Source organism: Mustela nigripes, chromosome 9 (genome assembly GCF_022355385.1).
Source record: "Mustela nigripes isolate SB6536 chromosome 9, MUSNIG.SB6536, whole genome shotgun sequence".
Classification (NCBI taxonomy): Eukaryota; Metazoa; Chordata; class Mammalia; order Carnivora; family Mustelidae; genus Mustela; species Mustela nigripes.
In genome coordinates this window covers 15638944-15662962 of record NC_081565.1, presented here as the reverse complement: position 1 = coordinate 15662962, position 24019 = coordinate 15638944, and positions in this window count along the sequence as shown.

The window sequence follows — 24019 nt, the reverse complement described above, 5'->3', positions numbered from 1 at the left end:
TCTTGATGTCAAAGCTGGAGTGTTTTTGTTTTTGTTTTTGTTTTGTTTTTTGGTGATAAGGTCTAAGGTGCATTCTTGTTGCCGGGTCGTTAAAAGGTGACAGGAGGGAGTGTAGGAACAGACGAAATTAAAGAACCTAGAGATTAAGGTATCTGATAGATCTATACAGATGCTGAAGTTACCCAAATAATGGCAATTATAACAAGCTGGGGAGAGCAGTGAGATATGGGCTAAGAAATAAAGGATATAGGACAGCAGTAGTAGAACCAGCCACATACTTGTCAAGGCCTAGTAGAAGACAAAAACGTGAGACCTCTTCTTCAAAATGTATTTGAAAATTCAAGAAAGTGGGGCGCCTGGGTGGTTCAATGGGTTAAAGCCTCTGCCTTCGACTCAGGTCATGATCCCAGGGTCCTGAATCAAGCCCCGCTTTGGGCTCTCTGCTCAGCGGGAAGCCTGCTTCCTCCTCTCTCTCTCTCTGCCTGCCTCTCTGTCTAGTGATCTCTATCAAATAAATAAATAAAATCTTTAAAAAAATTGTTTTGGGGGTGCTCGGGTGACTCAGCCATTGGACATCTGACTTCAGCTCAGGTCATGATCCCAGGGTCCTGAGATCAAGCCCTGCATCAGCCTCTCTGCTTAGAGGGAGCCCTGTTTCTCCCTCTCTCTCTGCTTGTGTTCCCTCTCTTGCTGTGTCTCTCTATGTCAAATAAATAAATAAAATCTTAAAAAAATATATTCAAGAGGAATTTGGGAATGAAAGGGGATCCCTGGGTGGCTCAATGGGTTAAGCCTTTGCCTTCAGCTAAGGTCATGATCTCAGGGTCCTAGGTTGGAGGCCCATGTCAGGCTCTCTGCTTGTCGGGGAGCCTGCTTCCTCCTCTCTCTCTCTCTGCCTGCCTCTCTGCCTACTTGTGACCTCTGTCAAATAAATAAATAAAATCTTTAAAAAAAAAAAAGGATTTGGAAAGTTGGGGAACGATGGAAAACAGATGAAATTAGTGGTGCATGGAACAAAGAATACCCCTGTGATGACGGGCATGTGCTTGTACTTCTGAAGATAAACAACCATAGCAGAGCATGCAAAGAGATTGAACCCCTCCCACCCCAAATCCATTTGTTGCTACCCTAATCCCCAGGGTGAGGTCATAAGTATGGACCCTGACCCTATAGACTAGTGTCTTTATAAGAGACACCATAGCTCTTTCCCCTCGCCTTTACCCCAGCACACACACATAACAAGGAAATTGCAAGATGGTGACCATCTGCAAGCCAGGAAGAAACCCAAGCTTTCTCCAGACAGCAAATAAGCAAGCACTTTGATGTTGGACCCCTGTCCTCCAGAACCACAAGAAAATAAATTTTGTTGTTGAAGCCACCCAGCTTGTGCTATGTCGTCATGACAACCTGAGCTAAGGCAGTATCATTTGAAGTTAAAGTCCACATTACTTACCAGGAACTCTGGGAAAATCATTAGCGTTGAAGGTGAAGATAGTGGGGTGACCTGGGTTTGTGCTGGGCATGCCTCTTCGAATACGACTTTGGAAAGCAGTTTCGTGAGCTGCAATGGCTTTGGGAGCAATACTTGAGATGTTTGTTGTCTCCCTCTGCTGGGGGTATTGGGTCATCTTGCACACACAGGGAAAAGAAGACTTCCGGCCTCACCCTGTTCACTCTTGATGGAAGGAGCTGCTCTTTACTGGCAGGTTGAGAACATGGGGCATCTGTTTATGCCTCTGGTTAGACATGCTCATGCAGCCATGGGACTAGGGAAAATCTGGGATGTCTCTTTCTGTTGCACAGAGTTGTGATGACAGCTGGCAACAATGCCAAACACAGAAAGGCCACTAGAGGGGCCAGACTGAGCTTTCCTTTGATTTCTGTCCAGTCGTCCTGATAGTACTTCTTGGATCTAGCGGAAATATCCCCATCACTTAGCCAGAGACAACATTATAGATATTGAAAGAGAGACTTCCAGACCCCTTGAGATTTCTCCTTCTCCAGGTTAAAATTCCCTAATCTTATCAGGGAGCCACCTCTGCAATAGCCACACACCCTTTACTTCTCACCAGAGACCTCTGATCATCTAACCCAGCACCGTTCTGCAATAGACCCTTCATCCTCCGCCATCTATAGCCACATGGTGACATCCTTCTGTCTACAGCTCTCATGGGCTCTTATGGCCCTTGGAATCAGGCAGTGTCTTCTTGCTTTGGTCTTCTCTGAATCTGCTTTTCTCTTTAGCCTCGTTTCCGGACTTGACCCTGTCTGACCCATACAAAGCCTACCATGCTCAGCCCTACTGCACCCTGTAAAAATGACCTTGGAACTTTTCTCTCCTTCTTATTCTTTCATTTCCAAGCCTTTGCCCGTGTTGTTTTTTTCTACCTACATCGTATATATCCTTGCTCCCCCACATCCTACCCGTACTCAGACAGACACACACATTATATTTACTCTATCTGGTTATCTTTTATTTATCCTTCTGGTCTCAGTTGACTTTCAAGTAATATTAAAGTGCTTTTTCATGAGCAACATGTAACATCACATATATTCCAATTTCCTGCTTAACTGTCCATTGCCCCTAGTAGACCATAAGCTCAGTAGAAGCAGCATTCATATCTTTCTAGTGGGCCATTTAATGGTTCAAAAGACTTAATCCATATAGTGTTTGATACAGGTTAGGTGTTTAAGAAACAATTAGGGCAGGAAGGGAGGGATGATGGAACAATGGAAGAAAGGAAATAAATTATTCAGAATTTTACAGTTTGTGCCAGACTAATGGGAAAAGCAATCCTGTGACCTATAAATCATGCCAGATCAGTGTGAATGGGCAATTGACGACAATGCCTATGTTTAGGGCCGCAATTGTTTGATTTCCTACTATTGTCTAAAGTTCTGGGGTGGGGCCAGATGCACCCCACCCCACTTTTTTTTTTTTTTTTTTTAACATTGGATGCCTGTTTTTGTTTTTTCTCTTTTCCTGACTTAAGCATCAGTTAACACTGGGCCAGTCTAATCTCCTTAAGCTGGTATTCTCTGGCAGGAGAAAAAAAAAATGTGGCTGCTGTTGTTTCGATGGTTTAAAATTAATAATTTGCATATTTTCATTATGCTAATGGAGTCTTATGGAGAAGGGCATGTTTAATAATATTTTAATTCATTAAATGCATAATCATTTAAAATGACATAGCCAAAAACCTAGAGAGGGAGGCTATGAGGTATGAGGGTGAGCTGGGTTCACAGCCAAGTTCCACCCCAAGATGGGGTTTCTGATCAAGTGACTTGACCTTGCTGAATCTCATTCCTAACCTCTGAATGTAGACGATTTTACTTAACAGGGAGTATATATAAAATAATTAAGAATAATAAAGGCGCAACACTTAGATCATAACAGACAACCAATAAAAGATACGATGATGTTGCTTAACATTAATTAAGTTCTTCCTCTATGTTACTCTGGCTACAGCCAGAAAATATTGCAGCATGGAATCAAATTATCTCATCCAGTCAGTATTTGGTGAACTTTATGGCAGAAAGCTATGTGAAATGGGCTCATCTTTCATATTCTTATCCTTCTTTTTTATTGCTAGTCTTATCTATCTATTGGGACCCAATTCAAATATGAGATTCCATAGATTCTTTTTTAATCACCTTATCCGAGAGCTTTTTATTTTCTGGTCTACCTTCCGGTATAGCTTCGAGTTTATACCTCTGATTCTGACATTCTCTTATTGAGGATGATGTTTGCCTTTTCCAGACTACAAATTCTGGGCCACACGCACATTATTGGCATCTCAGAGTTGAAAATATTATTAAAATATCACTTAGCTTTGCTATTTGGAGAAAGGTCAGTTTTATTATTCTAATTTAATCAAGGAGGCAAACTGAGTTCCCACACAGTTAAGTCAATTTTTCAAAGTAGTGAGAGAAAAAGAAGGACATGTTCTTTGTGGACCCACTACGTAGGGAGAGCTATGCCAATTACACACCCATTACAAGGAGAGCTAGCATTTATTTAGCTCTTTGTGTGTTGTGGGTGTTGTTCTACGGGATTTGCATTTAGGAAACCACATAGAACGTACAGGCCCATGATGGAGGTACGATGTGCACATTTCTGGGTAAGGGGCCTGAGGTACAGAGACACGGAAGAACCTTCCACGTGTCCGGCAGGTCAGAGCTGACATCTGGACCTCGGCTTTCCTGCTCTATAGCCTACCTTTTGAACCACGGTTCTATACTGCTCATGGAAGTTTTAGGTTATACAGTGATGTTACTGCAGAGGAAGATACTGAGAACAAGAAAAGTTCATCACTTTGTTCCAGGTCATACAATTGCAAATTGTCAGAGTCTAGATGTTGGCAAGGATCTTGAACTTCACATACAGGACTTATTCTAAAACACCACACTTTACTCTCCTAATAGCACTCTCTTTTCACTTACTGGTGCTGATCTCTCCCAACTGTGTTGTCGGCAAGGTGAGAAGACCCTGGATTTACATAAACGGAATGCTTCGGGATTTCTTTATTGAGTCAACCAGTCAGCAAATACAGAGTCCTGCCTATGCACTAGGCACAACTCTAGACATCAGTGAAATGCTTAACCAAATAAGCACCTTTTTGCCTCTTCTGTATGGATTTGTATCCTTGAACAACTCCTTGAATTCAGGTTCCTCAGCTGTACCTTTGGGTAGCAGTGATGGCCCCGTGTCTAATGGAAACAAGATAAATATATGTTGTTAATTTGATAATAGTTTGAACATTATAGGTGTTCTGAGAAAGGGCAGGCCATATCTGGCTTGAGAAACCAAGGAAGGCTTCACTCAGTGTGGCATAGCCCTTGGAAGAAGATTTCAGATAGGCAGGAGAGAAGTGGGAGGGGTTGTTTTCCAAGAACAAAACAAAATGAAACAATAGTTCTGTGACTTTGTGCTTATAAAACAATTTTTCCATGATCTACTCAAGAAGAACATAGTAGGAATGCCTGGGTGGCTCCGTGGATTAAGAATCTGACTCTTGATTTCAGCTCAGGTCACGATCTTGGGGTCAGGAGATAGCGCCTCACGTGGGGTTCCATGCTCAGCATGGAGTCTGCTTGAGATTCTCTCTCTCCTTCTCTCTCTGCTCCTCCCCTACCCTGCTTGTGCACGCTCTAAATAAATAAATAAATAAATAATCTTAAAACAAAACAAAATGTAACTGATGGATTGGCAAGCATCTGAAACTATGGCAACCCTGGGGTGGGTGCAGGTGTCTTGACTCCTAGACTTAAAAGTTCACACATTAATCTTATGATGCTGATAAGTTACCGGTATTTTGGAGAGAACTCTCTGGGAGCAAGTTGATGTAGGACCTGCACAAATTAAGAAAAATTTTCCCCCAAGTACACATGTCTTTCCTCTTAAAAGGGATGTGCATTTTCTTAGGTCCTCATGTCCCTTTTGCAAAGTTGCTTGTGGCCACCCTGGTTTCCTTGTCAGATGACTTAGTTCCAGTTGAGTTCCTCCGCTTAAGCTGTTAAACAAATGAAAAGCAGAATTGTCACTTTTAAATAGAGTCCGCACATAATCACATTTTGAAATGGTCCTCCTCTGGCTGAGGAGAAGTTGTGTGCATTATAATATTGAATTTTAAATAATATATTACACAAAATAGCTTCCAATTTGATTTGGGGGGATATATTTTCATGAATTATTGAATATCTGATTATTGTAGAAAGCTTTAGCCATTATGCACTGAAACTGTCATTCGCTTAGCTCTGTGATATATGAGCTTGGTTATCAATATTTAAAGTTACAGTGAGCTCAGTGTGAAGCAGCTGAAAGCTGAGACACGGATTAATCGGTAGTGACGCAGGCAGAACCTTATCCACACCCCCAGCAGGATGGGAAGGAAGATGCTTTGGGAGGATTTTCTGGGCGTCTTCTGCAAAGCATTTCAAGGTTCACCGCATCTCACAGACTCCCACTCAGTAGAAAGAGGTTCTTACTTATCAATGAGGATTCAGTATAAAGAAAAATCTGCATATATTTTAGCTTTTCTTCATCTTCAGGAAACTTAACATTTTTGTGTCAGATAAGAGTTCCTTGCAACTCAGCTGAATGATGGTGTGTGAAATATCCTTTAGCTTGGTTCATTTGTTTTTGTAAGTATAATGTGTTCCCTTCAGGGCTGTTGCTTTCTTTATTCACTGTTGTATTCCATAACTACGTAAGTATTCTGTATAGAATGGGTGCTTAGTACATGTTTTAGTTTATTTTATTGACTCTATAAATGAATGAATGAAAGAATGAATGAATGGAAATTTAGTGGTTGGTGATGACTATACATCTCTGCATAGAGTAGAACACTGTTCTTTTGCATAATTCAAAAGACATCTTTTATTGTATGTCTTTGCAAGGACATAGTGTACCATGAGTATGTTTCCTCCCTAATTTAAGATAATTAAATAAATAGTAGCCTTCCTGACATGCATCCTGGAGTGCAGCAGACGCTGTTCCTGCCCTCGTGAAGGAGTTGTCACTTTCTTAGAGAACAGAGAGGAAGAACAATTATTCAGGAAGCATGCAATCCAAAATAACACAGGATGCTTTGAAAAGCATAAAGGAAAAAATATATCTCCTTATGGAGATTCCTAGAGGAGTAATGCCAATCATGATACCTGGAAAGGCAAGAGTCAACCAGATAAAACAGAATGGGAACAGGGAAGAGAATCAAGAATGCACTAGGTCCAGGGAATAGCATTTCAATGAATGCATAGCTGGAAGTGATTGACCTTGGGCATGTTTGAGGAGCCCAAAACATTACTATAGGTGAGAAGTAGAGGGACTTCTCTCTCTCCTGTATTGATGGAACTAGTATCTTACTTTGCACCGACATTGCCTCTGAGTCTCAAATGAAAGCAGATGGCAAAGGCAAGGAAAGATTTTTGTCATTTAGAATTTCATGAGACCTTGTTCTTCTCTCTCTTCCAGATACACAGATACTCATACACATATTTTCAGGGAGCAGGAGTCTGTTCATTTGAATATCAAGTTGATTTCACTCTTCTTACTTGACGCCCTGAGTTCTAAAACAAGGCGTTTTCCCCCTGGATACCTATTATAATGGTTTATTTGACCAAAAAAAAAAAAAAAAAAAAGAAAAGAAAAGAAATCAGTTTATTGAAAGGCATATATGTGTAGTATCTCCTTTGTAACAGATTTTCATTTTCTAACCAATTTATTGTTTTTCCTAAACACATACACATAGGTTTATGTATGTGTGGATATATGTAGGTATTTTTGATCTGTGCTCAAAACCTAGGAAGTCTTCACCACATGGTCTGTTTTCCATTATCTGACTTTTTTCCCCTTCATGCCTTAACATCAGGGAAGCTAAGATATATACCTTGTTCTCAAGGATACAATTTTCTGCCTTCCTACATAATTTTTGCATGTTTGCTTTTCATTCTTTAATGAACTTTAGATGCATGGATAGTTTAAAAATTGTCTCTGACCTCACTTCTTCCCCTTTAAGCCAGTTTTCTCTCACTTTCAACTCTCTCATGCTTTTAAATAATGTGTGCTCTATCTTTATTTCTCCATGCAGGTATCTGTTGTCCTCAGACGTTTGAAGCATCTTGTACTGGAAAATTCTTTTTTTTTTTTTTTTACTTAATTGATATTTATGCCAATATCTAATTGATATTTCATTGTTGGGGTTTAGTATTCTAGTTTAGAGACCTCTTCCCTTCAGGTATTTGAAAGTGTTTGTTCTTTGCTCTGCAGTAAGAAGCCTAACACTAGTCTCTTTATTGATCTTTAAAATGTAACTCCTTTTGATTTCCCCTCCCACCCAGGAACCACTGAAGATCTTAAATGCTAGGAGTTCCAAAATTTTATCCTGATATTCTAGGATATGGAGCTTTAAAATGTGTCATTTTGGATAACTGTTTGACTCTTTTGGTCTGCATACAAATAGCCTTTATTTCTGGAAGTTGTTCTGGAATTATGTCTTTGTAATTCCATTATCAACAGCACTTTATGTTCCCTGTTCTCTCCTTCTGACCCTTCTCAGTCAGATTTCAGTCATCCTACACTGAGCCTCTGATTTTCTTCTTTTTCATCTCTAGTTTTTTTTTTTTTCTCCTTTTGGTTCTCTCTCAGCTTTATAATTCTTTTAGATTTCCTCAAATTCATCTTCCACTTCTACTAATATTTTTTCTTCCTTTAAGAATACATGCTCTTTCTGGGGCGCCTGGGTGGCTCAGTGGGTTGGGCCGCTGCCTTTGGCTCAGGTCATGATCTCAGGGTCCTGGGATCGAGTCCTGCATGGGGCTCTCTGCTCAGCAGGGAGCCTGCTTCCCTCTCTCTCTCTCTCTGCCTGCTTGTGATCTCTCTCTGTCAAATAAATAAATAAAATTTAAAAAAAAAGAATACATGCTATTTCTTTAATTTCCAAAACCTCTTTGTCCTGTTAGAAGACAAGATTCAACTGAGTCAATTTGAAGATCTAATTAGCTTTGTTCAATAATTCATGGATCAAGCAGCATCCCATATGGCAGACAGACAGGAGCTCTGAGGAGCTAGACAGAAGGAAGGCTTTTACAGGCAGGGAGAATGAACTTTCTAAGAGTTGGTTGTTCCAGGCAAGGTCACCTTCCTTTGGGCAAAGGACTTTTTAAGCAGATTACTTCACTGGTGTTGACCAGGTAACTCCACATTAACTGGTTACAGATCACATTCCTAGGAAAGGCTGAAACTGTAATTATATTAGATATTAAGTCTTGGTTTGTTGATAGGAGGATCAGCACAAGTAACTCCATTTTAGGACATTTCTCTTTCTTTCTTTCTTCTTCTTCTTCTTCTTCTTTTTTAACAATTCCCTCTTTTTAATCAGACTCTAACCTTAACTAAGAGCTATGATCAAATTTTAAGGCAGTAATGCCACGCCCCATTATTGCTGTGCAGTTCTTACAGCTTCTATTGGTGCTCTGTGGGATATGCACAGGTCGTGATGTTTTTTGTTTTTTTTTTTTTGTTTTTTTTTTCCCCTGAATACCTATGGTATTCTCATCTCACGACTTCATGCTCACAATTTTTTATTTGGTCATTTATTCATTTCCTGATGTTCAGTCTTAGGGAGATCATTGACTTACTTGGTGATTAGTGGCTGCAACCATGCATTTCAGGCTTTTGAGAGGATGTAGTACTCCAGGAAGAGTAGTCTATTATTATAAGCCGAGTAATTCCCAATATCTGGAGTACAGTTTGGAGCCATGGCACCCAAGAACCAAACTAATAAAAATTCAGTAAGTCCAGAGAAGACCCTATTGAAGAATTCAACTTCTTAAACCTAGTGGCCTGTTAGTGATCCTATGTAGCTTGAGTTTCAACTTCCCTAGAAGTATTAATGCCAGCACAGCTGGTGGTGTTGCCCATAGCACAGAAACTTCCTTGCTCAGCTAAAAGATAATTAAGGGCTATCTTGCTGTCAAGAACAACTTTGGCTAGAGCAGCTAAGGATGTCTCTGGGGCAGTTATTGTTTTAGCAGTGGATCCTTTCAATACTTTTAAGAGGTAAGGAAAAGATGCTGCTTATAGCCTCATTCACATTGACTTCTAACCAAGGAAGTAGGGCCCTGCCAAAGAAGTGAATCCTGAATCATGAAAGACTCCTGGTAAATCCTTTCTTTCTTTCTTTTTATTTAAGATTTTATTTATTTATTGACACAGAGAGACACAGTGAGAGAGGGAACACAAGCAGGGGGAGTGGGAAAGGGAGAAGCAGGCTTCCTGCTGAGTAGGGAGCCAGATACAGGCTCGATTCCGGGAACCTGGGATCATGACCTGAGCCAAAGGCAGACACTCAATGACTGAGCCACCCAGGCGCCCCTGGTAGGTCCTTTCTAATTAAGCAATGTAAATTCAAACAAGTTGACCAATGTCTTATCTTACTTAGCTCCTCTGTGAACAGTCAGGGGCACAGTTAAACCGTGCCAGCCAACTTGGTATTCATAGGCCCAAGGAGCATGATAACTACCACAGACAATGATAAATTCTGTTGGGACACAAACCACTTCCACGAAGGTTGTATGGTTCACAGATGAGGCTTCTTTGTTTCTGGTTTTAATGACTGACCTGGCAGTCTGAAAGGTTATCCCCGCTTAGCAATGGCTTGGGATATCCAAGTGAGGATGGTATACTTCCAGGTCAAAGCCAGAGTTAAGGAAAGAAAGGGAAGCTTTTATGTTGATGAAAAGTAGGAAGTCTTGATCTGGCATCTTGGGCAGACACATTACATCAATTCCATTGACCTCTCCTCGTCAGTTTGGGAGATCCCTGGCATCTGCATAGGACCAGTTGTGAGGTGGAACTTTTTTTTTTTTAAGATCTTATTTATTTGAGAGAGAGTATGAGCTTACAGGAGCAAAGAGGAGGAAGAGAGGGAAAGAGAGAAGCTGACTCCCCACAGAGCAGGGAGCCCAACACAAGGCTCGATCCCAGGACCCTAGGATCATGACCTGAGCCAAAGGCAGCTGCTTAACTGACTGAACCACCCAGGTGCCCCAGTGGAGCCTTCTTTAGCTGTGAGATGTACGGCTAAGTTTCAAGTTCCTGAAGTTTGCCTGCTAACTGGGCAGTGAGGAGGATCTTGTGTAGTCCCTTACAAGGACGAGTCAAGGGCAATCTTTGTTCTTAGTGATTCCAAATCAGAAAGATGGGGGAAAATTATGTTATATTGGAGAGTAGAAACCAGAGTATTGGAGTAAATGAGAACTCAGGATCCATTTCAGTTTACAGGTTTGTACCCAAACTTCAAAGACAATTAGCAAGATTAGAATCTACTATCTACATAGGTAGAATCGTAATTTTGCTCTTTACAATTTGTTACAGGACTTTTCTCTCCATCAGTCCAAGGGTTTTTGGTCACACCACTTCAAAGAATGAAGAGATAGACCAAACAAAGTGGTGGGCAGCAAAGCAAGGTTTACAAGCAATAGCAAAGTGATAGTATAAGGTTCCTGAGGAGGGAGGGGACCCGAGAGGGTTGCCACTGGAGTTTCTAAAACTAGGGGTATTTATGGGCATGTTGGCAGGCCATTTTAATCTGATTAACTCTCCATGAGCCTGTCATCCAATCATTTTTTGTCATCTATCTATCACATGGGAAAGGGTGGAGGGCTTCTTCCAAGGTGGTGTAAAATCCTTTAAAAGGTGGTTTCCTCTACAGGTGGGGTCCCCTGTCCCTGCTTAACTGCGTTCCAGCTATCCTTCATCACAATCATCCCTATTTTTTTCCAAAGATATTCATAGTATATGAATTAAACTTGGCTTGCTTATTTATATAAACGCAGTAAGAATAGTGATTGACCTTATAAGCTCTGCTTCATATCTGAGTCTAAGTAGGTTTCTTTCAAATATGACATTCCAGCCAGAGTCTTGGCAATACAAGCAATGTTTCTAGTTGTATCCTATTAGTGGGAGAACAGATTCTTACTGAACTTGTGTAAATAACTGACTATATTGTCATGAGAGAAATACTCAAGGATTTCCAAATTTTGGAGGCATCAGCTGGAGGAAAAATATAAATATTTCATCTTGGTTTGTGAAGATATACTTTATCAAATTATGCTAAGTCATAGATAGATTAAGAAAAGGTTTCCTTAAATCTGGAAAAATAAAACATTGAAGAACCAGCAATGTTTTAAACAAAAAGGTCATAGGAATTATGATCTTCCTCCTTCAATCCAATGTAATTAACACTTGTTCTACTTGAATCCAGTTTTTCCATTAATTCTGGAAATTCTTACCTGGTTCAGTTTTATGATCTTAAAGTTATTAGAAAACTGTATTTGTCAAAGTCCTTTGTATGAGTCTCCTTGAAGGTGACACACTTTTGCAGAATACTTTTGCAAAAGCTTCTGAGTAAAACAGTAATTATCTGTATGTAACAAAAAAAGACTTTCAAGGGGTGCTTGGGTGGCTCAGTGGGTTAAGCCTCTGCCTTTGGCTCAGGTCACAATCCCAGGGTCCTGGGATCAAGACCCACATCAGGTCCCTGCTCAACAGAAAGCCTACTTCTCCCTTTCTCACTCCCTGTGCTTGTGTTCCCACTCTTACTCTCTCTCTGTGTCAGATAAATAAATAAAATCTTAAAAAAAAAAAAAAAACTTTTAAAATGCCCGTTATTAAAGATCTTATGAGAATTTATTATAATATAATTAACAAGGGGATTTGGTTATTCCTAAGACACACATTTTAAAATGATAACTGGAATTGTGATGATAACATTATACCAAGATATATCAGACTCCAGGAATTTCATACCATTTCTGAAATACTTACAACATATACTATACAAATGCAACATGAAGAAAGCTTACTATTACTTATTATTTAACAATGGTTCTCTGATAATTTAGCACATCAAATATGACTAATTAGATTAACTTTTTTTTTTAATAAGGAGAGAAAACACATCTTTTGAGATGTTCCAGAGACCTTCTAGAAAATTCTGAAGTTTATTCAAGGTCAATAAGACTTCATTTCGAATTTAATTTTTGCAAGTTTGTCAAAATATCAAAAAGTTTAAAAATACTTGGTCATAGAGGATCATAGGTCACTAATAAACAATGCTTATCCATTTAACTTTGGTTGCAATTAAAGACTTTGCAGGGAAAGACAGAAAGTTAAACAGTTGTAGAAAAAGCCTTAGGTGTGGTACATAATGAATTCTGGAACACTGAAAAGAAAAAGAAAAAACATCCCCCCTTAATAAAAAAAGAAAAAGCCTTAGGTTTTTTTGTTTGTTTGTTTGTTTTTAATAGAAAAGACTCAGTTTTCTTAAATAATCAAAGAGCTGATGATAAAGATAACATGAAGCACAGTAAATTATTTTGGTAAGATCCAGAATCTTTGCTTTCTTGACAGAGTACTTAAAAGGTAAATAAATTTTCACAGTCTGTTACAAAAGCAAACCAAAAGTCCAAGAAAATGTTCTTTTAACAGAAAGAAAAACAGTTCTGATTTCACATCAGTGTACTTTTTAAAAAAAGATTTATTTATTTATTTTAGAGAGTCAGAGAGAGTGTTGGGGTAGGGGGTGTGGGTGGGAAGAGGGAGAGGGAGTCTAAAGCAGACTCTGCTGAGTGTGGAGCCCAAGAAACGTGGAGCTCACTCACAACCCTGAGATCAGGACCTGAGCAGAAGCCAAGAGTTAAATGCTTGGTTGGCCATGATACCCAGGAGCCCCTACAGCAGTGTACTTTTGATAATAAATCTCATCTTTTTGTTTATTTTTAAGTTAAATAAACCTTAACCACACATAAAATTCCTTTCCCAACATTCCTTTTCCACAAACCTATAGTTTTGTCCTTTTTTTTTTCTTTCCCATTCTGAAATAGCCGGTTAAGCTAAATAGCCATTAAGATAAAAGTATTTTTGGGGGCACTTGGGTGGTTCAGTGGGTTAAGCCTCTGCCTTGCGCTCAGGTCATGATCCCAGGGTCCTAGGATCGAGCCCTGGAATCAGGCTCTCTGCTCCTTGGGGAGCCTGCTTCACTTCCTCTCTCTCTGCTTGCCTCTCTGCCTACTTGTGATCTCTGTCTGTTAAATAAATAAATAAAATCTTTCAAAAAAATGTTTAAAAATTACTTTTTTTTCCTTAACAAAAATACATCTATCTTCCTCATACTTTATTTTACTGACGGTACACACATCCTACTTTCTTTGCATATTGATTTGTTTCCTTAAATATGTTAGTAACTTTAATTATGTGTATTAGAATTTTGAAACTTGAAAAACCTTAATTTTTAGGAAAATAAGTAAACAATTGGAAATTGTCTTACATTAGCATTTTATGGCTTGACAAATTCATAAATAGTTTTTATTATTTCTAGAAACATGTTTCTCATACTAAATTTTCCAGTGTGGCAAAAAAACATGCTTGCTATAGACCCAAATATCTTTAGTTTCTCTATAATAAGAAGCCCAAAGTGGATAAGCCCATGTTCAGTAATTAATGATTCTGTATTTTATCTTATTTGGAAATTGCCAAGATAGTCAATTGCTATCCATCATTTAACTTTTCAAATTTTTAAGGTTTCAGGTTTCCAAAAAGATTTAGGGAAACTATGTAAAAAGTTTACCTAAAAACTTTTATCCTAAGTGATAAAGGATAGTTGGAAGTAAGGCAGGCAGGGAAAAGGGGCTCCCATCCTAAGAAGAAAATACCCTTTAAAGAATTTTACCCCATCCTGGATGGAGTCCTCTACTCTTTCCAATATGATAGATAAACGACAAAAACCTGACTGGATGACAGGATTGTGGAGGGTTAATCAGATTAAAATGACCTGGCAACCAGCCCATAAAAACCCTCAGCCTTAGAACCTCCAGTGGCAAACTTCTTGAGTCCCTTCCCTCTTCCAGAGTTTTGTGCCATCCTTCAATAGACCTTGCTTTGTTGCCCACCACTCTGCCTGGTCTACCTCTTCATTCTTCAAAGTGGTGTGACCAACAAACATGGGCACCAGAGGAAAAAAATCCATGAACTATTCACATCTATTTAGTTCAATTGTTCTCAACAATTATGTGGATGTTACTTAAGAAAATTTCATCATATCAAATTTGTATTGATGTTGGAAAGTTTTGTAGCAGATAGTGAACTCATTTGACTAATAAGCCCAGGTAGAATTAAAGCTTTATGTCTGTATTATATTCAATGTTGATAACGCTATAAAAACATGTCTGTTTGGGGGCACCTGGGTGGCTCAGTTGGTTAAGCATCTGGCTTTGGCTCAGGTCATGATCTCAGGGTAGTGGGATAAAGCCTCGTGATGGGCTCCCTGCCCAGTGGGGAGTCTGCTTCTCCCTTTGCTCCTCTCCCCACTCCTGCTCTCTCTCTCTTAAATAATAAAATCTTTAAAAAAGAAAGGAAGAAAGAAAGAAAGAAAGAAAGAAAGAGACGTGTCCATTTAAATTAAACCAAAAAACTAGCTTTAATATCAAATGTTTTCCCAGGTCATGTGAACCCAAAAGATACTTGGGTTAGTTTCTATTACATTTCTGAGAATTTTAGGAGTTCTTAATTCATAATAACACTTAATTTTCATTGAGCCCATTAAATAGAGCTCTTTTACAATTTTTTTTTTTTTAAAGACTTTATTTGGCAGAGAGAGAGAGATCATAAGCAGGCAGAGAGGCAGGCGGTGGGGGGGGGTGGGGCGGGGAGCAGGCTCTCCACTGAGCAGAGAGCCGGACAAAGGGCTGATCACAGGACCCTGAGACCAGGACCCAAGCCAAAGGCAGAGGCTTAATCCACTGAGCCACCCAGGTGCCCCTACATAATCTCTGTGATACCATCTGGAGATGGATGGATGTGTAGATAGATAGATGATAGATAGATAGATAGATAGATAGATACATGCATACATACACATACACACATAAATAGGTTAATGCAAACCGAGACTTTATAGTTTCCACTTAAAAGTTAATGCCATGAGTCAGTTACGATTATACAAAACTCACTGGTTATAACAGAGATAGATCCAAACTACGTTTCTGGCAGATGGAATAAATTGAGGTTAACTTCTCAGATGGCTAAAGGCTTTTACTAATATTTGTGAAGAAAATGGTTAAAAGAGGTTTAATTTACCTAAGTTTTCTGTGACATTTCCTCCTTTTGTTCTTTTTCTGATAAGAATTACCTCTCTGAAGTTTGCATTTCAAAGAGATGGCCTGGATAAGTGCTCCTGGAGGGATCAAGTAGAACATTTACATCTCAAAGGCAAAGGGAAAGAGTGCAAGTTCTTCTGAGAAGGACTTTTGTGTCCTAAGGCCAGATTTTTTTACAATGCCTCCAAGGCTTTTAAGATCAATAGATTCTGTTAGTTGCTTATCAAAGGACTGACACACCCACCCACCTATGTTGGAAGGGTTTTCTTGCCTCCAAGGTACATTTAGCTTCAGAAAGAAGGCCTAAAACATATTTTTATCAGGCTCTGAATATCAACTTCCAAATTGTCCAAATTTCTGATCACAGAGTTATTAAATCCTTTCAGATATCTTGTCGGGTTGCAACTGGGACAAACAGTTAAATGCTCCTAACGCTGACTAACAATGCTGAGGACCCATGAAGTTTCCTCAAAGAGTGCAAAGGATACTGTCTTCACAAGACTGGGAGTCACTCCCAAAGTTAGTCAGAAGAAAGAGCCAATGATCAGCCTAAGCAGGCAGGAAACCCAGCCAGGATCTTAGTGAGACAGGAGAACTGAAGGGATCCCAGGAGAGAAAAGGCTATTGTTGTAGTTAACCTTGGCTTCTTTTTCTGCTTCTATTCTTGCTTGGACTTGCACCCCCATCCCTCTCCACACAGCCATGCAATGCAAATAGCGCATGTCCTCCTTATAAGGAACAAGGAGTTAATGATATACCTAGAATGGGTAACATCTAAGGAAGGACTAGGTGAGAATGATGGGATGAAGTCTTCATATCTCAAAGCCAAGGCCCCCTGACTCCAAGGAATAACACCTGAGCCCTCCTCTTGGTTCTTACTGGTTCCTGAATGCCTGAAAAGACACATACACCAGACCATCATCCTCAGTAACAAACCCCAGACCCTGAACAAAGAGAGACTCCCTCTTTTCCTTTCCACATCTCCAGACACTCCATCTGAATCCCTATAGATCTTCTATAAACTCTTGCTTCCACCTCCTGCTGGCTCACATTTGATTTCCATTCTGGGCAAACCCAGGGACCCTCTTAACTAGTCCTATAAGACCCTTCTTCCCCATGGGTCCCTGGACCTGCCCTGCCTGCATCATCTGGACAGAAAAGGAGCCACTATGCTCCAGAGATCCAAGAACCAAGTCTGGAAATAATTTTCACCCTTAACCCAGCTTTTGGCAGTTTGCCTAGGATCCCCTCTGCAGGCTCTGGTATCTAAAAGATTTTGGCAAGATTTTCCCTTAATTTTAGTTTCCCTTGCTATTTAAGGGAAGTGATTAATCAGGAAATTGCTAAGTCCTCTTAACCACAAAGATAGGAGCCCATCTTTGAGAGTAGATATGAAGGTATCTGTAAGGACACTAACTTGAAAGACTTTTGTTTACAGTCATGTAATCTCTTGAGAGTGAAAAGAAAATTCAGACATATTACAGAGTGGATACTCAAATAAAGGAGGACAAAGGGGGAGCAGTAGGGGATTTGATAGTTTCACTCTTTTGTGTTAGGTACCTTTTATGTCTTTCTCACTGGCCTTTTATGACAGATCTTTCCATGAAGTTATTTTGACATTTTTGAAGCCTTTTGGAGGCTTCATGCACTTAAAATTAGAATCCCATTCTACTCACTTGCTTTGGGAGCCCTTGCTTTTACTTTTACTTACGCACTTATTCACTCATTCATTCATTCATTCATTTATTCATTTATTCATTTAGACAGCTTGAGCATGCAAGTGGAGGTTGGGATTGGGGGGAAGGAGAAAGCTCCATCCCTAGCTTGAAGCCTGATATGGGCATCTATCTCATGACTCCATGATCATGGCTCCAGCCTACTGAGCCACCCAGGTGCCCCAGGAGCCCTTGCTTTCAACTTATCTTGATTAATAGGAATGTTTCACATAGAGGCCACTGTTATTCTGAGTAGCTTTTAGTAAGATTTCACTGAGTTTGGAAATATCTGTAGATTCTGGTAATGGAAGAAATCATGCTTACCTGTTTAAATTTAAAAGATTCCATTTCTTTTAACTAAGCATTTTTGGGTCTCTTAGAGCCTGAGGGATTGTGTGGTAAGGGATTCTGTGGTGTTTTACAGTGTACCTTGTTGCACAGAAATTTTCTTGAGGTTGTCAGGGACCCAGTATTCATCTACTCCATTCCATGAACAATTTATTCTAACATGGGAAACCCTGGGTTAGGTGGTGAGCATTCTAATAGCTTTTAAATGCTCAACTTGCACCCACCAATTTTGTGGGTGCTTCTGAGAGTTCCCCTTAGCTATAGTCTTTTAGCTACACAAAATAAAACAAACATGCATATTAATGTATCAACAATACCCAAAAGATGTTTTGGCTTCCTGGCCAAGAGAAGGCCCTTGTGTGTACCACCACCGGTTCCCACCATGGAAACTTGCACTGGAGAAAAGGTTGAGCCAACAGACCTCAACAAATAGAGACTTCAGACTACAGGCTCCACACAAGAGCTATAAACTGTCATTAACAGCTCCTATGTGGATCCTGGGACAGAACCAAAGGATGGGTCTTTCTACTAATTAAACAAAAATGGTGGTCTGAAATAAGCACTAGGGGCTTGGGCTCTGGGCAGAACTGTTTGACAGCCAGGGCTCACTTGCCCTGAATTGGAAAGCCAGTTAGATTCAGAGCTCATCCCAAAAAGAACAGAATTCAGTATTGAGAGGAAGTTACCCCCTGAAAATGGTGAGAAAGATTGTGAACTCGGAATGATGCTTGGGCAGCACACCTTTGTTTCTTGTTGTCCCAGAAACCGCCTGAAGTCTCCTTTGGTCCCACCATTGCCATCAAATCTGTTAAAGAACAAAACTAAACCAACTCAATTTAAGGCTTTAATTGGCTTTTTCAGTGATTCATGAATGAAGCAGCAACCCATCTGGCAAACAGAAAGGAGCTCTGTACAAAATGGAAGGCTTTTATAGGCAGAAGTGGGAGGAAAAAGGAAGTTTCTAACAAAGAGTGGATTATTTCAAGCAAGTTTACCTTTCTTTGGGGAAAGGACTGGGGTCTATTATGCAAATTACCTCACTAGTGCTGACAGGGTAATTCATTCCGATTGACTGGTTAAAGATCACATTCCTGGGAGAGGCTAGATCTGCAATTAGATTAGACATTAGGTCTTATTTGCTGACATGGAACACAGCATAAGTGACTCCATTTGAAGCCCCTTCCCTCCCCCCCTCCCTTCCTTCCTTCTTACCTTTCTTCCTTCCTTCCACAATTGTTTTCTGATTTTTCTTGAATATATTCTCTTAGTGATCTAATAATATTGGTTACAGTCATTATTTCATTGTGCTTTGAAAATGCTGTTTTTCTCTACTTCCTTTTGCTTGTTTTTGCCACCTACAGAATGAAGGTTCTTCTTAAATTTCTGGTAGTCCCTAGGTATTATTCATATTTAAATGAATCATTTAAATACACCCATTTTTCCCCCCTAGGTGTTTCTCATAGGGTAATTGATCCAAACTTGGAGAGCTTGGCACTGACTATCCTTATTTGTAAGTTGAGTCTTCATAGGAATCCTTCAGGTTCCATTTTGTGGGGGATGTGTCTGAGTGAAGTTGGAGAAAAGAGGCAGTAGGGGTCTCGTGATGAATTAGGCAGATTTCCACTTTTCACCTCTGTTCTCTACTGCTTCAGATGTCACAGGGTTCTCTGTGGTTCTCTGGTTCAGTTTAATAATTAAATGTATCTTCCGTTTCAAGACTTGGGGGGGGGGTGGTCATAGTTCCCTGGCTCTGTATGTTAAGAGGGAGAACTTGGGAACAGTTTCTTTATTCATACTTTCATCCAATACTTCACATTGTAGGCCAGGCCTTGCTGCTGCCTTCTGAATAACTGGGCATTTCTAATTTCTAACTCTTTTCCCCGTTCCTCAGTGTGGATTCACCTCACTTGTTCCCTACTGGCACCATCCTCTGCAGGCTCCCAGATTTCACCTTCCTCTGCTTTCAAATGATAACAATAAAAAGTTAAATACTATTTATCCAGCATTAAAGCTATGAAAAAAATGCATATTCCCTCTGGGTTTATTGCTTTAAAAAAAAAAATCCCTTTACTGAAAGATTTAAAGAGAAAACAGAGATACATGCATTTATCCAATCTGCATTTTTTTTTTAAAACAGATGTCTCTCAGACCATTTTTCCACAGTGTTATTGAGATCTGAAAATAACAATCAAAGCATGGGATTTAGCAAAGGCATAGATAGATTCCTGTTTTCCTATTCCCTATTTACAGAAGATAAAAGAGAAGTTCCAAAAAGTCAGTGTGATACAACAGGAGCAAAGTGTCTAATTTTGGCAAAAAAAAGCAAAGTGTCAGAACTAGGATTTGAGCTCTGCGTTTTTACCAACATCTTTTTTTTGTGTGTGAAATTTTGTCAGTTCCCTGTGATGCATTACTAAGTTTCTGCTTTGTTAGAGTTAATGTTTCTGTGATTTTCTTAATCATCAAAATTATCCCAGAGTTTGTAATAATAGATCTAGACACTAAACAGACATTTGCAGGTCTGTATGAAAAGAAAAAAATCTTTGAAATGCCCTCATTCATTTAAATACAAGGTTTTGGCACCCTGGGCCCTTGCCATAGATGTTCTATAGAAGGTTTTTTATATATTTCTACGATACTTAATTTAAAAAAATCTCTGATATTTTGAAATATTACCAAATATCTATTCTATTTTGTGTATTTGAGGTGAAAAACCGATTTTGCTCTTTGCACATACAATTCATTTTGAATAAGACTGTAAATATTTAAGAAACACTCTAAATAATTTTTCACATTGTATGTAACAAATTTCCTCCATTGTGCCCCACATTTTATCTTTTACCTATTAGGAATTCATTTTTCAAAATTGTTTTTAGTTATTGGTCATCTATATTCAGATTTCATATTATTCATTTTTAGTTCTTTAGAATTGTTTTTAGGATCAGAAAAATACAAATTTTCTTTTCTGCCACTTAGCTGGTAAATTTTCAATTTTTTAAAATATAAGTTCTATTTATAGAAAAAGAACATGTGTTCTCTGTGAAGGGATGGAGATTATATATATACACACATATGTTTGTATGTGTATATATATGCATATATATATATATATATATATATATATATATATTCACATTTTAAAAAATAAACAAGCTACTTGTGTGGCTTTCAGCTCTCTCCCATGCCATGAATCTGAGGAGACTGACATTCTTCTTAATAGTTGGGGCTGTGACTATCGCCATATCAACATTTTAGACATACATTGAGGACAAAGAGGAGGAACAAGCTATAAGAATTGGACTGAGGCAAAAGTCTATTTAATTTGAGAAATAATCTATTTTGAAGATTGTAATCTATCTCCCCACCCCTTAAGAACAAATTCTCTAAGTTTTGTGGTTTTTTTTTCCTACTTATATAACTGGCACACAGTTATGATAATGATCTGAATCTGATAACACTAATTACATTTCTTAAGTTTGCCATATATTCTGAGCAGTTTTGCTTTATGATATTATGATTTTTTTCATGTTTCTAAGATTATCAATAGTACATAATCATCACCAAGTATCCTTGTTACCATAGTTCACTGACCATCTTTATATCATATTTTAATGAATTTTGAGTATTTTTTTCACGACCCTTACTATCATTATAGATAGAGTTTATTTGACAATAGGTTTATTGTTATTATTTACATGACTTTGAATCAGATGAATTCCTGATAGTAAAGTATTTATTGAGTTTTCGATTCAGACCAATCATACCTATTATATCTTTGATGATAAGCTTAAGACAGCTTTGTAGATGATTATAACAATGTTCTACATATTCTGTATGTAAGGAAATCCATTATAGTACTATTTGTAATAGTAAAAATTGAAATCTCAAAAAATCCACTTAGGAGGGGTATGGTTAAATAAATTGTCATGAACTTCTATGGATTACTATGCAGAGGTCGTGGAATATTATACAACAACAAAAAATATAGCTCAATTTGAACGAAAACTGGAAGGTTAAAAAAAATAAACTGAAGAAAAACAAACCCTTCAAATTATATTTGTGTAGACACACTGGAAGACTTAAGAGCTATGTATTGAATTCTTTTTTTTTTTTTAATTTCTTTTTCTTTCTTTAGCAAACATTTTCAATATTGAAGTAGTCAGAAAATTTATTGGAAGCAAAGAAAGATAAGAGTTAGTGTTCAAGGAAAAGTTCTAACTTTCATTGTTTAACCTGTTATTGCTTGAGGTTTTCCCATAAATACATTTTTATATACTACTTAGGAAGTAAGAAACAGGAAGGGCAGAAAGGAGGGAAGAAAGAAGGCAGGGGAGAAAGGATCTACTCTTTTTTTTTTTTCCTTTAAACATTTATTTATTTATTTATTTATTTCTGAGGTGGGGTGTGGGGGGAGGGCGCTAATGCAGACAGAGAGAATCTCAAGCAGACCCTGAGATCATGACCTGAGCCAAAAACAAGACTTATATGCTTAAGATAATAAAGAGAGTCACTCTGAAACCAAATGTCATAAACACAATTAGAATCAATGAAGAAAGTCCATTGACATCTCCTTTAATTTTATAAATAAAATATGTTCACGAATATTATTGCCACTTTTAATTTTATACGTTCTCACAAATTCCTTTACATAGAAAGCTTAAGAGGGAAATAGGTATTGTATAGGTAGGTAGGTTAGTAGATAGTTGGACTAATGGGTGGATGGATGGATGGACAGCTAGATAGGAAAATACACTTTAAAAAAGCAATTGGGGGGCACTGGGGTGGCTTGGTGGGTTAAAGCCTCTACCTTTGACTCAGGCCATGATCTCAAGGTCCTGAGATTGAGCCCCACATTGGGCTCTCTGATCAGCAGGGAGCCTGCTTCCTCCTCTATTTCTCTGCCTGCCTTGCTACCTAGATATGATCTCTGTCTGTCAAATAAATAAATAAAATCTTAAAAAAAAAAAAAAAGCAATTGGAAGAGGCGCTTAGTTGGATCAGTGGTTTAAGCCTCTGCCTTCGGCTCAGGTCATGATCTCAGGGTCCTGGGATTGAGCCCCGCATCAGGCTCTCTGCTCAGCAGGGAGCCTGCTCTCCCCAACCACCACTGCCTGCCTCTCTGCCTACTTGTGATCTCTCCTTCTCTATCAAATAAATAAATAATCTTAAAAAAAATTTTTTTTAAAGGCAATTAGAAGTTATAATGTGGAAACATCAACAATAAAAAGAATGACAACAATAAATTATAACTAAGATTTATAGAGGGCTTCTTATATGCCAGTTACTCTCCTAAGTGTTTTCCATGTATTAACCCATTTAATACTTACGACACCCTTATGAGGAATGTCTCATCTATAGACAAGGTTTCTGTGGCACACAGGGGTAAGTAAATTGTCCAAGGATATAAAGGTAGGTAGGGGTGACCCATGATTAGGAGATCCAGTTGATCTGCTTTCAAGATCTGCTTCTGAAAACTACTCTTAACTGCCAAAAAGAATGTTAGTATATTACTATTTGAAAAAAAATACTTAACCATCCTTTCATAATAGTGATAAATTATGAAATATTGAAGCATAAATTGAATGGGCAATATATGGTCATAAATAAATCTATAAAATCACGTTAGAGAGAATTTAAAAGAAGATTTGATTAAATGGTTGGATACACTAAGTTCCTGAATGGGAAGAGAAAATATTAGAAAATAGTCTATTAACCTTGATTTTTAGATTTAATTTAATTCAAGTCAAAATTCAAACTGTCTTATCTTTGAAACTTAATTAAGTGATTTTATATTTATTTGGAAGTGTAAGTAGGTGAAAGGTCCAATATTCAGTAAAATAATATCATAACCATAGTCAAGCCTTATCAGATAATAAAAAAATAATGATGTTGCAAATATGAAACATAAAACAAAATTGAACAGAAAATATAAATCACCAAGGTAATGAGTATATTATTTAGCTTCCTTTTGATAGGCTGTTACTAATACCACTTGTGATTAGCCTTAGTGATAAAGAGGGATTGATTACTTCCCATAATTGAAAAAGCCAGAAATATATGGGCTTAGGAACAGTTTGGTCAGAATGAATCTTCATTTCTTTGTGGTTCTCTTGGCTTTTCCTTCTGCCTAGTGCCAGACTGATTTTCCTTATGGTTGCAAGATGGTTACTATCAGCAATTTTGATGTCTCGATTCCTTAACCACATTACGGGAATAGACCAGGTGTGTTCCCACAACAGTCAAGCAAATTATCTATTTTGGCTGTAACTGTAACTGTAATGAACTAACATCATGACCAT